General features: G+C 39.9%; 1 protein-coding gene across 1 annotated transcript in view; it reads right to left on the reverse strand.

The window, feature by feature from the left end:
- Positions 1 to 16,131, reverse strand: part of LOC122573726 — a 179,497-nt gene that overhangs the window by 10,082 nt on the left and 153,284 nt on the right. The window lies entirely within an intron of this gene.

Here is a 16,131-nt window from a genome sequence, read left to right on the forward strand (position 1 = left end):
TCTCACCTGCATGGGGAAGTACGGTGACAGCGCACAGGTGTCGATGACGCTATTATCGCGAAAGGCGAGGCAGAAAGATGGAAAGGAGGGTGGGTTGAATTTTACAGTAGACTGACGGGAATTCGATCTCACGGAGGCTCGTGTCCCGCTTTGCCGCGCCTACAGTGTGTTTAGGAATTGTTAGAAGCAGAAGTTGCCACTTTGGATGCGCTTTCGAGGTCGACCAAGAGAGATACTTGAGAGTTGCAGAGACTTGAAGAAGAGAGGAACGCGAGGAACGAGCCAATGTCTTTCTCGAGTATTTGCAGTTAATCGCGTATCGTGCAAGGACTAAAACGATGTTTAGTTTTGTACAATGGCTCGTCTGATGTTCAATTTTTGAGAGAAGTTTAGGAAATATATATGTACGTACTCGTAGTTGGTCGTAAAAGTTTCGAGTTCGGTGATTCTCTCTGGAACGAGGATCCATAGAATAGAATGATCTTTTTCGATAATAAAATTCAGCAATCGTATTCAATGATCAACTACTATCTATAATATAATAACGACGAGTGCATTGAGAGTGAAAATCGTTGAAGATCGCAGATTCTGATAGAATAACCATTGTGAAAAACTACTTGTCTAAAAAGCGTCACTTTTTACCATTTCTCTGTCAAAAATTGGAAATTTGATCGTCTGATAACGAGGAAATCGATTAGTGTCGATCGGAAAGCAATTGAATATGAAGGAAAATTTACTTCCAAAGTAAATTCCGACAAAGTACACGCAAAGGAATAAAGAGATGAAAGCAGTTACCAGAAAACTTGGATTTCGACATCGAATCCATTCGTTTCCTCTTCTTAAACGACGCGACGTATCAAAGAGACCAAAGGTTTGTGCAGTTCGATAGCTTTGTCTTCGCCAATTGAAGTATCCTTAACGAGAAAAGTTCTCGTTCTCGACGATATCAATTAAAACTGAACACAAATCCGATAGCAGCGAAAGCGTCGTGTTATACACATTCCTAGTCGACTAGAATGAACGACGAAATAAAGGAGAAATCGTACAAGACGCGACAAGATCGTCCAAATAGGAGGACAATTATACCGGTAACACCTTTCGCGGCGGACTTGTTGATCGATCCATCGAAGCTAATTAACCCTTCAGCTATGGAGTAGCCGTAGAAAAACAGCGAGGAAAAAAGAAAATACGCCGCGAGGTATTTGCAAATCACTTGTCGCAGGTATGTCAGAAGTTCTAAGCCTCTATGGAATTTTTCTACGATAGTTTGATCGAGCAGATTTGAAAAATTTGTCAGTGTAGAGATAATTTGAAGGATTGAAAATTCAAGTACCTGAGAATTGGTGCATTTGACAAATTATGCAACTGAAAAATTGGAAAATTTCAAAATTCGGAAGTTCCGCGATTCGAAGCTACGGAGATTGCAAAATTTGTAAGTTTCGTAATTTAAAGGCAGGAAAATTTCCAAATTCGCAAGTTTCACAATTCGAAGCTGTGAAAGTTTGAAAATTTGAACTTTTGAGAAAGTTTCGCAATTTCGGCGCTCCAAGAATGTGAGAATTTCAAAGTGTGGAAGTTTCGCAGTCTCTGAAGCTACAAGAATTTGGAAATTCCAAAAGTCGCACGATTCGAAGTTATCTAAAGTTGGAATTTTGGATAATCCGACAGTTTCGAGACACTGGAAACTTCAAAATTCGAAAGCTCGAAGATTTCGGTTATAATTCGAAACTTTCGAAATTTGTACATTTCACGACTAGAACAATTTCAAAATTCGTGCGTTTCACGCTTCGAAAATTTTAGATTACCCGGCAACCTACGAATCTTCCGAGTTTTCCACATTTTCCATCTTACGTTACAAACGACTAATTTCTCAATATTTTCAATTTAAACATTGCGTTGGCAACTAAGTGATTGCGGATTTTATCAATACCATCTAATGACAAAATCGGCAATCACTTAGTTGCCAACCCAATAATACACAGTGGCTTTTCCAAGTCATTACGTTCATACAATAACATTCGTTAGTGCGTTCGCTGTTGCATCAATCTGACAAATGCGTAACGATCTAAAATCTAAAGTGTCGTACATTGAAGCCATTCATAGCTAAAGGGTTAAAAGGAAACGACGAATGTAAAAGGCGCGGACAGATCTGTGCAACGAATAATGTCAAAATTCCGATAGAATAAGGAAAGGCCAGGCCTCTTATCTTGTTAGATCTTAGATGTATACGAGATCGTTAATGCGTTCGTGGTTAGCCGTATTTGGTTGATTGAGCAACGGCCTCGTTTCAGACAGGTCGGCACACAACGATCTTGTCTTGCCTCTCTACACGTGCCTCTGTACCGATGCACTGCCTTAATCGGTTCTCGTTCGTGCGTCGTGATCGATTTAATTATGGTACTGGACATTGAAACGATTTAACGGGCAATGATGAACGCGGTAATTAAGAAGGATCGAAGCTCGAAGGAACAAAAGCTTCGATTTATTCGCGGACTTGCGATTCGCTTTCGCTTAAGCTTACGTTTTCGCTTGTAATTTCCTATTTGATATTACAATATTAGAGTGTTAATCATCTCGTATTTGTTATGGCTTTATCTTATCGTATTAATCGTATTTATTCAAAATTTTATTCACGTTACGAGTGTACTTCGAAGATAAGAAACAGCAGGGGAAAAGATTAAAGTTTGTTTTATCCTCGAAGGAAATATCAACTGAAGAGATTATCGATGAGTCAATTGGAGACTATCGGCTCGATATTTGCTGTTTATAATTTACATTAAACAATATCTACGTTTGCTTAATCGGAGAAGCAGATAAGCTTCCGATTCATTTGGATCACCGAATCACAAAAATCGCTGACTTGAAACTTTGAAAACCAATATGGATGTAATTTTGTATAAAATTAAGAAAATTGCCTATTTAGTTTCTACATGGAAAATTTAACGCAGAAGCATATACTTTATAACGCGTACCGTCGGAGAGAGCATTGCCACCACTTGAGGACAATGCGTAGAGAGCTTACTGTAGTAACACGACGAGGTTTGGCAGCTCAAGGTTTCTTCCCCCACCATGCGTTAAGGTTAAGGAGAACTTGGTCCTCGGTTTTATGGTCTCGCGCGTATCACGGTTTTCGATATGTTTATGGAAAAAGCGAATATTTCATTTTACGGTATAATAACGTTAATGTGTTCGGCTGTAACACCGAACGACTTAAACATCAAAATGTTTAGTCACTGATGCACAGAATTAACATTAAAATTAAATTAATCCCTTTCAAGCAGACATTTGTCGTTGATTTTCTAGATTTTCTTCCGACGATATTATCTTTGAAAATGAGGAGCAAATTGGATCTGCGGAGATCTCACAATCTACGATAAACCAACAACGTGCTAGAAAGAAAGAGAAGAATCGGTCTACGGGAATTCAAATCGCACAGATGCTCCATTTTACAAAATTTCTAAGAAAAATGATAAATCTTAACCTGGGAATTCCGGCGTAAACTCAATAAATCCAAATCGACTGAAGACAAAAGTGCAGGTGTCGAGAAACAAGCTTTTCCGGGAGGGAAAGAAAACTTGTGCACGAACATAGTCCAAATTCGTGAAGAAGAAAAGTATCCTTGGGAAAGCCTGTATGTGCCTCCTCTTAGTCGTAGATAAAGTTCAGTTTCATTCATTTCGATAGATAAAAGCCAAGGAACAATGAACTGACGTATTTTCCTCTAAAGAATCCAGCATTATTAATATCAATAACCACTTAGAAAGGGAAACTGCACTTGTATTTTACCCTACAGTGTTCTCGTTGCTATGTAAAAAATTTTCCACCAAAAGATCATGAAATTTTCCAATTTTCCCACTTACAGCGTTTTCTACAGCCAATTAGTTACTTAACTTAATCAATTAGTTGGCTATTGCGATCTATTCGAAAACTTTGAACAGCGTGTAGCTAAAAAGTAAGCGATGACGAGTAGATTAAGCGTAGCTGCTATAATACAGAATCAAGTTGTAACGAAATGACCGTTTTAGTTTTTAATTTAATTAATTTATTTAAACGATTCAATTTAAGTGTTCAAGTTACCTTAAATCAACGTGAGAAAAAGAGCAAAAAATGTTTAATTTAAGAGGGTCGCACAAAGGAAAAGGGTATCAAATGGCACTGTCCCTCGGAAACGTAGTCAGCTACAAGAATCGGGAATCGAATTCACGCGACAGAAAGAAGGATGACGAGATTCGAAACGGAAATGGGTTCAGCAGCCGCAGAATCCTTCGGAACGAAGTCAGAGTCGCGGCACGTTTGGGACGATCTCTATCGTACGTAGCGCGTCGGAGACCGTTGAAAGCAGGCCCTGAAATATTTATAAGCTGTACACGCTCGTAAATTACAACGGATTTCGAGGGGGAGGCTTTCCACGGATATCATGTTCGGCAGTTTAATTTTTCATGGACGAGCACGAAGGACAGAGGCGAGTGGCCGCTAACTAGAAGCGTGATTAGAATCTCATTGAAACGTCACAACCTCTTCCCTACGTTCCTTTCTACTTCTATTTCCTCTTCTTCTCTTCCATCTCCTGCTACTTGTGCAAAGTACAGGAGTGACTTTAAGAGGATGTAAAAAGTTCGAGTAAAAAAGCGCTCTTTCGACCCAGTTCTCTAGTTCATAACAGAGTATAAAGCATCCTCTTGCTTTTACGCGGTACGTTCAAAATAGCCATTTTTTTTCTTCCTCTTCAACGTCAAACGTTTCATAATTTATAAGACGGTGCGAAATGACGTTTAAGAATACGGCCAGCGGGAAGCGTGTAAAGGGTAAATAGGCACCGAGTACCTACATCCGACAGTTTGCTGAAATAATTTCTCGTTTATACGATTTAAACGGATTTTTATGCAAAACGTTGTACGCTCTTGGAATATTCGCTGGAGTTTCGCGAACGTTACATTTCACAGTACAAGAACGGTAATTTAGAAATAAATACCACGCGTTTCGTGCCAGTTATACAAAGAATGAAATGTCTTTGTTTTAAATGCTCGCAGTATTACGTACGTAAGCGGTGGTTTCTCAAAATTTCTTGCAAAAATTTCCTGTGTCCACATGAGACGTTCTATGATCCTTAACACGGTTCCATTTTGGATAGTACAGGATTATGTCTCTAAAGCGTCTTTACAATTTAAATATTACCTTCATCCCTGACGAAAGCATCAATCTTTCAAGATGAAACAAATGACAAGTAAAATTGGAAGATTTTCTTAACGAGGAACGTGAGATCGCAGTGAACACAGGCGGTTCGACGACAAACGGTTTACGCTCCCACTATAATCAGTCGAAATAATTACTCGCGAAACGATCCATTCTCTATCACGACATTCAACTTGAAACGTCTGCTGATAGATTACTTGGATGGTAAATGAAACACTCGTTGGTTGATCCCATCGCCAATGGGGATTTTACCGTTTAATTAAAAACACGTGACAGAGGCGAGCTTGAAAAAGAAAAAAAAGGAAACGAGGGAGTTCAGGGTTGCGGACGAATTCATCATCCGCCATCGGGCGGTACGCTTACGAACGTGGACGAGGGGAGTTATTAAAAAAATTTCCATAATGTGCATCGCCCAGCGGGATTTACATTCCGCGAGCTATTAAATCCTGGCTCGCGTCTAATCGCGGCCAAACAAACGTCAGCGCCAAAGGGTTAGGGGATGAAGGGGCAGAGGACGAAGATGGGAGGTTAATTAACGAGATTCGAGATATTAGACTGATTGCAGCTCTTTCGAGGGGAACGGCGGTCCTGGAAATTGAATACAATGCTTTGGTTTTCGCCTTTTAGCTAGGTTGGCTAGTTACTTCCATTTTTCTCTCATTTTTTTTTTTTTTTTTTAAACGATGAGCGAACAAAAGAAGCAGCAGCAGCAGAGTTATGGCAGCGGAAGAATTTTTCGACCAGGCTTAATTGCGACGGCTGATACAGTTCGACCAATCGAATCGCCGGAAATTGAAGTTCAACATCGGGGTGAAGTTTCATGGTGAAGTAAACTGATTGGACTTGGAGGTTTGTGTTTTTTTTCCTTCTTTTTTTTTTATTTTTCGTTTCGCTCGTTTCTTTTCCAAGAGCTCACTTTTTTCAGCTGTAATTAATTCTAGTTCGTTATCCGTCGATTGATTTCATCGTTCGCGATCGGATTTTATCTCCCGTTCGACGAAACCAAATTACGAGACTGAGCTTTTCCACGATGAGGGGGATGATCGCGAGCAGATTGTTTGAAGGTAAAACATCCGATGATGCGGCGATAGGAAAGAAGGATAACATTTGTGGAACGCGTACGCGCATACAGAGACGCGAAACGTTAACGCCCAAGTGATGTAAATTTGATACTAATCGATTTTATTAAGACAGAGTAGACGATCGTGTAATTTAACGTGCACCCGTAATATTCACAGCGATTGCGAAATCGTACGCAACCAGCAGGCATTTCATATTCCATATTTTATACGTTACTTTGATATCGCGTTTCATATATCACTCTGATTTTACATTTCATAGGATTTTTCATATTTTATATTTCTCATGTTACTCCTATCTTAATTACCTTTTCACCTTTCAAGTTAATATCTCCTATATAATTTCACTTCGTTTTCGCGTTTCTTTCGATTAATTCCGCTCGTTTATCTCGACATCTATTCGAGTGACGATGCAATGAATTTATCTATCTGCTGGAACGTGTACGCGGTAATATTATATATGCGTAGGTAGTACGGATTGCCAACTGTTCTCAAGATAAGTAATATCCTTTTGGAAAGCGGTACTACGGCATCCTCAGGCTTCCTGTGCAACTAGCTGAAGTTTTAATGAGACAGTGAGATGGTTTTTCAAAAGGACACCATTCACCCTCTCAAGTCTTTGAGAGTTGACTCTGTAGACGACGCATTAGACTCGCAGTGAGTTGAACAATAGCCTGCTTTTAATCCAACCGAAGGGTCTACTAATAATTTAACAAAGTGTAATAGAATTTAATGGAAATGCTTCGCCTGTGATAAGACGCGTCTAAGGTTACAAACGCACCGGTCTACGATTATAGATTCCTTTGACAGTTTCCAATTAAAATAATCGATTTAAAGATTACACCGATGATAAAAATTACAGATTCCTTTGGTACAAATACAAGATGCGTATAACGCACGCAGCATCGAATTAAAATTACCGTAGATATTACACCAATGCTAAACCACAGATTCGTCTGATAATTTCGAAGTGTGATTAACGTTAAATTCATGCAAATACGAGGAGAAAATACGAGCGTTAGGGGGAAAAAATATTTCCGAAAAATATTTCTAGAAATCGGCGATGAATCGCAATTTTACGATAGCTATAGCGCGAATAGATAATGTGCGAATGCAGGATGATAAGAGTGCAGTATCAGCGCGTTGTAAACTCGATTACTCGATGACGTGGGCTACGGTGCATGTTCGATAAATTTTTCACCGAACCGACTTCCGATGTCGCGTCAAATATTTACCGTGCATCTGTTGAAGATTCGATTTTATTTTCCAGTACGTTGATTAGCCCGCTCGGCAATTCCGCTGACCGGTTACGCGGTAATCGATAGCGACACGTCGAGATTGTTAACCGGAGGATCCAATCAATTTTATATTTATGCTTCTAGCTCGTAAATTAAAAGAAAAATTGATCGCGATACCTGCGCTAACGTTAGCAACGAAATTTCCAATTGTCTCGCGAGTTAGGCTTATCGATGATCGACGAATAATTTATAAAAGGATTAAATAGTATCGATCAAACAAGTATTTCATCGTTGTCTAATTCCATGTTTCGATCCGGTTACCTTGAAAGAAAAACTTGGTTGTTTTAGCTTAGAGGAAACTAGGAAGATAAACGATTAAATTGAAATTGTATAGGATCGTAGTAAAATTAGTTTGAGATTAATTATTACATGTAATATAAAATCGTATGATATGTAAAATATTTTATATCTGGCTCCCTTTAAATCATATAAAATTAGCAACAACTTTGCTAAATAATTTTACCAATATTAGAAACTAGATTTCCGATATTTATTATTATTCAAACTTCCATAAATCACCTCGCAATTCAGAAGAATCAAATACTTAAAATCTATGAATCGATATTACTAATCAAACACCTGCTATAATTACGATCTACTTATTTGTGTCACTCGAATTACTCGCACGCAAGAACGTAAGCCCATGGCAGATCCAACATTCGTCTACAAGATCATGGACAATTACATAAATCTTCCTGACATCCTCAGCCTCGTGAAGCTTAATGTTCCGCCTAGAACTTTCAGGTCACATCCGCCATTCCACTCATCTCGGCGTTTAACCAACTTTGCCGCAAACAACTGTCTCGGCCGTGTCTGTAAACAGGCTGACTCCATTTTTTCCGTGGTTTATTGCTATCGTTCGAGATCCGTTTTACACGCATTGGTTTATACGTATACGTTTATACGTATTTCGTATTATTCCACGAGAATCGATAAAAAACATCATATAGCGCATTTGAAGAAATTAAAATGGAAAAGCGAACGACTCTATCGCAATCGGCTACGAGCCGCAAATAAAATACAAAGCAAGATGAAAAGGAAGATTGTAGCAGGGGGTGTAATCAGTTAACTGATAAACGAAAAAACAGACAAATAAATAAATAAAACGACAGAGAATATATTCGTGTAGCTAGGACAATCGCCGAAAGTTAGCTTCATGATTAATAACAAGATATCCAACTTGCAATTAGCTGTCCTTAAATCACGACGTGACCCAAAACTCTGTGCCACGGGTTAATTAGGATAACAGGTAGGGAATATTCAAGACACGTCCTCGGGATAACAGAACAAAGTCCAGAGACGGTTCTTGACATTTCTATTACTCGAGAGTGGTGTTGCTGGCACTAATAGAAATTGATACGCGCCAGACAAATTGCCATATTCGATGCTTGCTCTATGATCGGCTCGTTTCACGTTTCATCTTGGCGAGGGCGGCAGGGAGACAGTCAGAGAGAGAGAGAGAGAGAGAGAGAGAGAGAGAGAAAAAGGAAGAAAATTGATCAGGATTTATGCGAGTCGCTCAACACGTCTACATTTGTCTCGCGAAGCACGTGCAGTATTTCATCTCTCTGGTTAGGGGTCAAGCGAGCGGAATGCGTGGAGTTAACTGAGACCCAGATAGGTTTCAGCCGCTGGGATGAATCGAGATATCTTTCACGTGGCCTCCTCTATCGATGCTCGTGAAATTTGATGTGCCACTTTCATCGTCTTCGAATTCTCGCGCGTGAATAATTCCACGATTCTGCTAAGGTTTTGGAATGGTAAGATGGCTCAGGGAACTGGAGCGTAAGGACGGTGTGCGGGCAATATTGCAAATTTTGTCGATGTAGTAAGTGTATAATCGAGATAAGGAGGAGATACGAAGGCCGAGTTAGAGTAGTATTCGAAGGCGCATAGACTTTCAAATGGGATCTTGACGTATCGCACAGTTCAGATTTTTTAGAGACCTTGAATAACCCTGAAGTCAGGCCATCCATAGTCAAATCAACGACCTATGGGATTAGGTAGCTCAGGTAAGATTTTTCCTCGTTGGGCAGAGAAAGATTCTTTGGCTCGTTTCTCCAATAAAATTCACGTCAGAGGCGAAATTGCTAAGAACCTCAAGTCCATCGATATTTTCCAACAATTAGACGTTCGTTCAAAAGCAAACACAAGCCTTTTAATGTCTCGAAGATTTTAAATAATCCATCACGAACGTCAGATAAGAACGACATTCGAATGATCCTAGAAACACGTTGATCAATCGTCGAATGATAAAGAAACTTATCCGTCTTATTTCGTTTCAGATAAAGATACGATAAAGATGCAAAAAGAAGTACGATCTTGCGAAATGAATGGCTGGAATCAAAACTGGGAATGTTCAGCGCTGCTTAATAAAATCGACGATGGTCTATGTTTCCATTACTATGCCAATTCCAAACCGCTAACTACATGCAGGATCAAATTGTCCACGATACTATTCATAGGGATATCGAGTCCCGAGTGCATTGCCAATCAGAACTTCGAATACGGCATTTGCATTTGGTCTAATACGGAGCATCCCCATGAGATACTAAGGGTAGGTTCTGGTCCTTCGATCCGTTAACCTATACACGATCAGATACGATCAAAAGCTTATTAATTCCATTGCGCCGGAGACTAAGAGATCCTGTTCGGCTCCATCGACAGCCAATCATCGATTCGATTAGGATCTCCTCGAATAATTCATTTTCACCACGCTCGTGTCCAAAGTGAGTTTTCGCTGCTAAAAAAATAATCAGTTTACGTATTTTATGCAACAATATAGTTTGTCAGTTCGCTTAACATTTTCTCGTATCCTTCGTCGATTTTCCCAAATATAAAAGAATCCTATAAATTACACGACTTCTCTTTCGAATCATTCGGTACAACTATCGGTCAGCATCATCCCGATCGTGCAATTTTGTGCAAATTTCTCGTGCAAATATTCCTGCGCATTGTCCTAATGTGGATGGAATATAACGTAAAGTAAATTTTAAAATGTTCAACTTCCTTAAGTTTTAGACTTGCGCTATTTTCATAATCATCGGCAGATATGTGCCGAATATCTTCATCAGTCAGTTCGTGGTATTTCGTAAATAGGGCGATCTCTTCTCACAGACAACGAGCTCCACTTTCTTTCTCAGCATTGTTCCACTACCTTCCTCCCCCACCGATGTATCGCGTAAATTTTAATAGTTACTTTTCTCACGAGTAATCGCGCCTGGCAACAAAAACCACCAGATGCTGCCACGCACGCATTTCCATCGAAATCTATCCCGTAGCAGTTTCGTTCATTCTCTTTAACCGGCGGATCGATCGATTATTAATATCAATCTCGTGGAAAGCAGATTTCGTTTGATGGCGAATTTCGAACGATTAAAGTATACGTACGATATATGTATTTTTGATATTCAATTGGTTAGAATTAATCATCTTCAATGGGGGTGTTCTAAATAAAAAAGGTAATTGTCGAAATTAAAAAATTAATTAACAGAATATATATATACGCATATTGATGAATATTTTCCTATTACAAGTTTTATAAAGTCTCAGATTTAATAGAATTTTTTTCAATCAGATCGTACATATTTATGAACATTTTAATTAACTATACATTTAATTATACATTTCTGAATATCTTCGTATCGAAATTTTTAAACGTATTATAAAACTTATATATACATATTTGCTTATATATAATGCACATATTATGCAACGTATGAAACGTATGAACGTATATATATATGAATATCTTCGTACTACGTTTTTATAAAATTTTAAATCTACATGATTGGAATGTTTGCGCGAGACCGGTCTTTCTAATATCATCGCGTCGGCAATAAGCTTCCATTTAATCCGCCCATTTTCTCCCAGCTGGTTTTCCAAACGAGCGTGTCGGAAGGTAACTACAAGTTTCCGGGAACGCGGCGTTAAGGAGTATAAATCCTAATGACGGTTTCCGGTCAAACGAGTCTGACTCATAATTGCGATCGTCGCGATGGTAATAACGCTGTTAAACGGCCTCGCTACAGAAACAAACGAGGTCGCTCCCTTTCGACGATAAACGAACTTATAGGCGAGAAAATGCACGACGATGCGTTACGTGCCTCGAATAATCCTTCAGCAACGAAGGAAAAACCCATCGCGAAGAACAGAAGCTGGTTAATCTAATTGGCATGCGGTTGATTGTCGAGAAGAAACGCTAAAATATAAAGAGGGGTGAGTTGGAATTAAATTAGCTTCTCCAACTTTAAATAATAATCACTTGTATATTAGATTAAATTAAAAAACGAAAAGAGAAAATTAACGGTGTAACTAGTTGTTTATTCGAAGAGAAAGAATTCATCGACTGTAAGAAGGTTAACATCGAGGACGAAGGTAGTTTCTTCTAGGAAGATATTCTTGGGATTAACGAAATGGGAAAATATAGGGGCGAACGGAAATGCGGTCAGAAGATAAGGCAGACACATTAATGAAATTCGTAGAAATCGGCCGGAAGAGATGCGTCGGAGCGGAAGTTTTTAAGTTTCGTTCATTCAACTTTTTCAATTCTCGAGCAAAAGTGCAGAGCTGTGTTCTATGCACAGCCCCTCCACCTGTCGAACTGAATACGCTTTGAAGAACTTTTATCGTTCTTTCATCCCTATCGCGAAACACAGCTTAAACGGTTGTTCTTCCTGCCGTTAGTCTCGCAGGTATGTAGAGTATTACGTAACAGAACTTTGGAGCCTCGTCCGACATACAGTATCACAAAGTTGCTGTGTTTCGTCGTTTCGTATGTAGGAAAAGGAACAAAAAGAAGGATAGTAAAACGTAGAATAAGAATGAAAAATTTGGACGATGCAAGTTTCGAAAGATCAAGATATAATGGAACTTTGGATGCTTGCGGGCAATCCTAGAATTCCGTTGACTTTGAAAGATTTCGAGAATTTACAGTAGTCTAGAGAAGTATTACAAAATGTATAGTAAGAAAGAAAAGTTTTGGAAATGTAGCTTTTGAAAGATTAAGATGCACTAAAGCTTCGAGTGCTTATAGAGAATCTTAAAATTCCGTGAATTTACGTTAGTCTAATAGTCTGCACAGTCTAGCAGATTTAAGATTCCGTTTGAGAATTCTCGAAAAAATTGTAAATTTTAAAACTTCCCTTCGCGAAATCTGTAATTGCCATCAACATTTTTTAAACTTCTACGTTAGATCGAATTTCCTTTCTACGTTGGATAGAATTTTTCGAAATATCTGTACATTCGAGAGTTCCATAAATCAAGAATTCCGAGAGCAAGCGTAATAAATTTTAACGCTCGATCCTCGATATTCAAAATTCGCTGGATTCACGAAAATGAACTACTCTATGTTCTAAGCACGCGCAGCTCCAAATATTCTCTGGAATGCCAAGTTGTTCGGTAAACTTTACACTTTTACCAGCGAACAATTTCTCCGACTTGACGGTGTCGGAATGTTTCCAACTAAATAGAAGAAACATCGGGCGAAAGTCAATCATAAAGAATCCCGGTCGAACAATATCATAACAGGGAACTCCGTGAAACCAATAAATTCAACAGCGAGACAGGGAGAACCGGCTAGATGGATTTATCACGTTCGAATCGGATTCGCGTCGCTTTATCATTTATTATTGGAAATTCTGTCGCCTCTAACAGCTCGGTTCCACGTCGAAAGGAGCAGCCTATCCCGAGGCACTTTATTCAACGTAGTTGACTCGCATTAAAGCCGAAACTCGGCTTTGCTTCTTTATTAAAGCAATCTTCGCTGTCTGTGACCTCTCGACCAGCTGGAAATCGCTTATTGAAATTTCCTCCGAATATCTCGACTACGTAATGAGATAAAGAAAAAGAGTAAGAGAAAGAGAGAGAGGGAGAGAAAGCGAAGGAAAAATCGAGAAGGCGAAGAACTAAGAAGAAAAAGGCGCTTTGCTCGAGTTTCCTTCTCGATTTTCTCGAGGCTCTCGTGTTTTCGCGTTCTCGTTACGTCAACAAGGGGCTAGAAACACCGGGGCGATTACGTCGGTTAATTAACCAGCCGCCAAGTGTAACGCGACTTAATGAGACATCACTCGTGTAATTACCGAAGTTGCGTTGTTGATAAGCGACCAAACGAAACCGCCAGGAATTTAGAATCGGCGGGACCCTTGGATTTTTCCACAGCCACGTTGATTAATTGCCAATTATTTCTCTAATTGCGCTGATCCTTGTACTCCGAATGCGTTTTCTCCTATTTCGTACTCGGCCGCTCCAGTGTCGAGTTAATTGGAAGAACCGCTTTACTCGGTCCGAACACCGTACGTCTTTCTTAACGTCGTTACGCGTTTGAACATTTCGCCGTAAACGAAGTGACACTTGTAGAATTGACCGATACAATTAACAGGAAGCCGCCTACGAGGATATTGGCTGTGGAAAACACGCAAGTTCTCCATCAAATTTTTCACACACGTTCCGCCTTTTTCTACGCGTATGAAATTACATGTTTCCGTTACGTCGAAATCTTAGTACTTTGGGAGAATTTTTTTCTATTATGTAAATCTATAGCGACTTTTGTAACTGTGTAAACTCTCTATTGTTAATTAGTAACATTTCCGTGGACTTGGAACGGAGGAGTCGTAGTAACTTTGGACGGGTGATAATAACCGGGACGTTGTAGGATACCGAAACGTCCCTGGCGCAAGGTCGATGCAAATAGCTGCAGTTAATTTTATTAACAGAGATCTGAAGGGGATTTGATCGATCTACCATCGCTTGACCCGCAATAAATCAGCCGTGCAGCTTTAAAGAAAGGAAATCGAAGGCATTCGAGGTTGGAGAAAATCTCTCTTGGTCGATGTAAAAGCTTTCATAAAGCGAATACAGTAGAGACGAAGCAGAAGTAATCGCCAAAGAAAGAGCATCCAGAATAATAAACCAGATTGACGGTAAATACCACTATGTAGCCAACACCGCTTATTTCTTTATTATATTAAATAATTGCATGGAGATATTATCAAACACAGCGAACATCATTGCTGTAATACATTGCTGCTCTACGATCCTATTCTTTTCGAAATCTTTATGACAGCGTAACTCTCTCTTTTCCATCGACGATATATTATTAAATAATATACCAACACGATCAAAAGTTCAAAAATCCTACTATCTAAATACAAAGGAAAAAAAGAATATTCTAAGATATTCGCTGTTACGATCAATTGATGGAACAGTTGATTGGCAATATATTAATTGTAGGTAGGGTAAGATGAAGAAGTAATTTTAATTTTAATTTTGAAAGTGGTCGATTAACCGGGTCTGGTAAGGTTAGCGTTAAGATTAGATTAGGTCAGTGAATTTAGAGCCAAGGTAGAGATAAGGTTTGTGCAATAAACTTTATAAAGTGGCTAATATTATACGTGCAACGTACGTATGGGTTATACTAGAAGCAAATGTATATATAATAATACCGTATGATATGTGCTATTTGCGTGCAAGCGGAACATCGTAATCCCGTAGAGAAGGCAATAAAAATTAGAAATTACGATCGATACTTGATTCAATTATTACGTACGGTAAAAACTCTTCCTCGAACCAAAATGCGTATCGGTTCTGTCGAAAGCATCTGTATAGTTTTTACCGAACTACGCCACCTCGACGAGGTTTGGTAATTCCAGCGTTGAAAGATCAGCGCATCCCTCGTTCCTGTGTTCCAGATTTTCATTCGCACTGCTCTCGACGATTTCAGGTAAAAACTGGTAGGGATGAAAGGAGAGAAGAGAGCGGGAAAGAAAAAAGGAGGACACAGGTGACCGACCATCGGTTCCACTGCATCGCCACTTCCTCCTCATCCCCTGACAGAGCAAGAAGATCCTACTCTTTCGGGTGGTTCTTTCCACGCGCAAGCCGGCGCCTCCACGAGCACCCTCGAAGCCACCACGCTATTTCCGATACGGTCAGGTCGCGCGTGTCGCCCGGAGATTAACGATTCAGCCCGGCGACACGTGCATGACCTATCGGCTTCCGGCGACGCTGACTCGGTGTCACGACGCGCCGTTACCCACGGACGCGTTGTTAATTAATTTCACAAGTAGCCGCGGGAAAACGGGTTGCCGACGCGAAAGAGGGAGAGATCGAGCCCTCTCGCCGGCCCGGATTTCTCGAGCACGCGACAACCGTGCCTTGTGATCTTCGTGGTCGATGAACCCTGCCGGGGGAGACGTCTTCCGGGTCTTACAGAGATTTCGCCTGGCTCAGCTTTCGTTCGGGCTTCACGACGCGCTTCGAGATCGCGAAAAGCTGTGTTCTTTTGTCTTTCAGACGTTTCTGACGAGATTTCGTCAGATGTTACTTTCGAACGTTCGAATATTCCGTCGTAATCGAACCGACGATGTTACCGATGATTTTACGAGTTACGTGTCACTGGCGCTGATTTAAGCTAAATGAACGCGTAATCATTTTCGTCTTTGAAAACAAATGAGATTTCGCGAGATGCTTCCTTGGAGCAACGTTTGGAAATTCTTCTGTGATTCAACCGATATTGCTGGCTATTTTAGTATAAGTTAGAAGTCATTAGCGCTGTTTCGCGG

Source organism: Bombus pyrosoma, linkage group LG12 (assembly GCF_014825855.1).
Source record: "Bombus pyrosoma isolate SC7728 linkage group LG12, ASM1482585v1, whole genome shotgun sequence".
Lineage (NCBI taxonomy): Eukaryota > Metazoa > Arthropoda > Insecta > Hymenoptera > Apidae > Bombus > Bombus pyrosoma.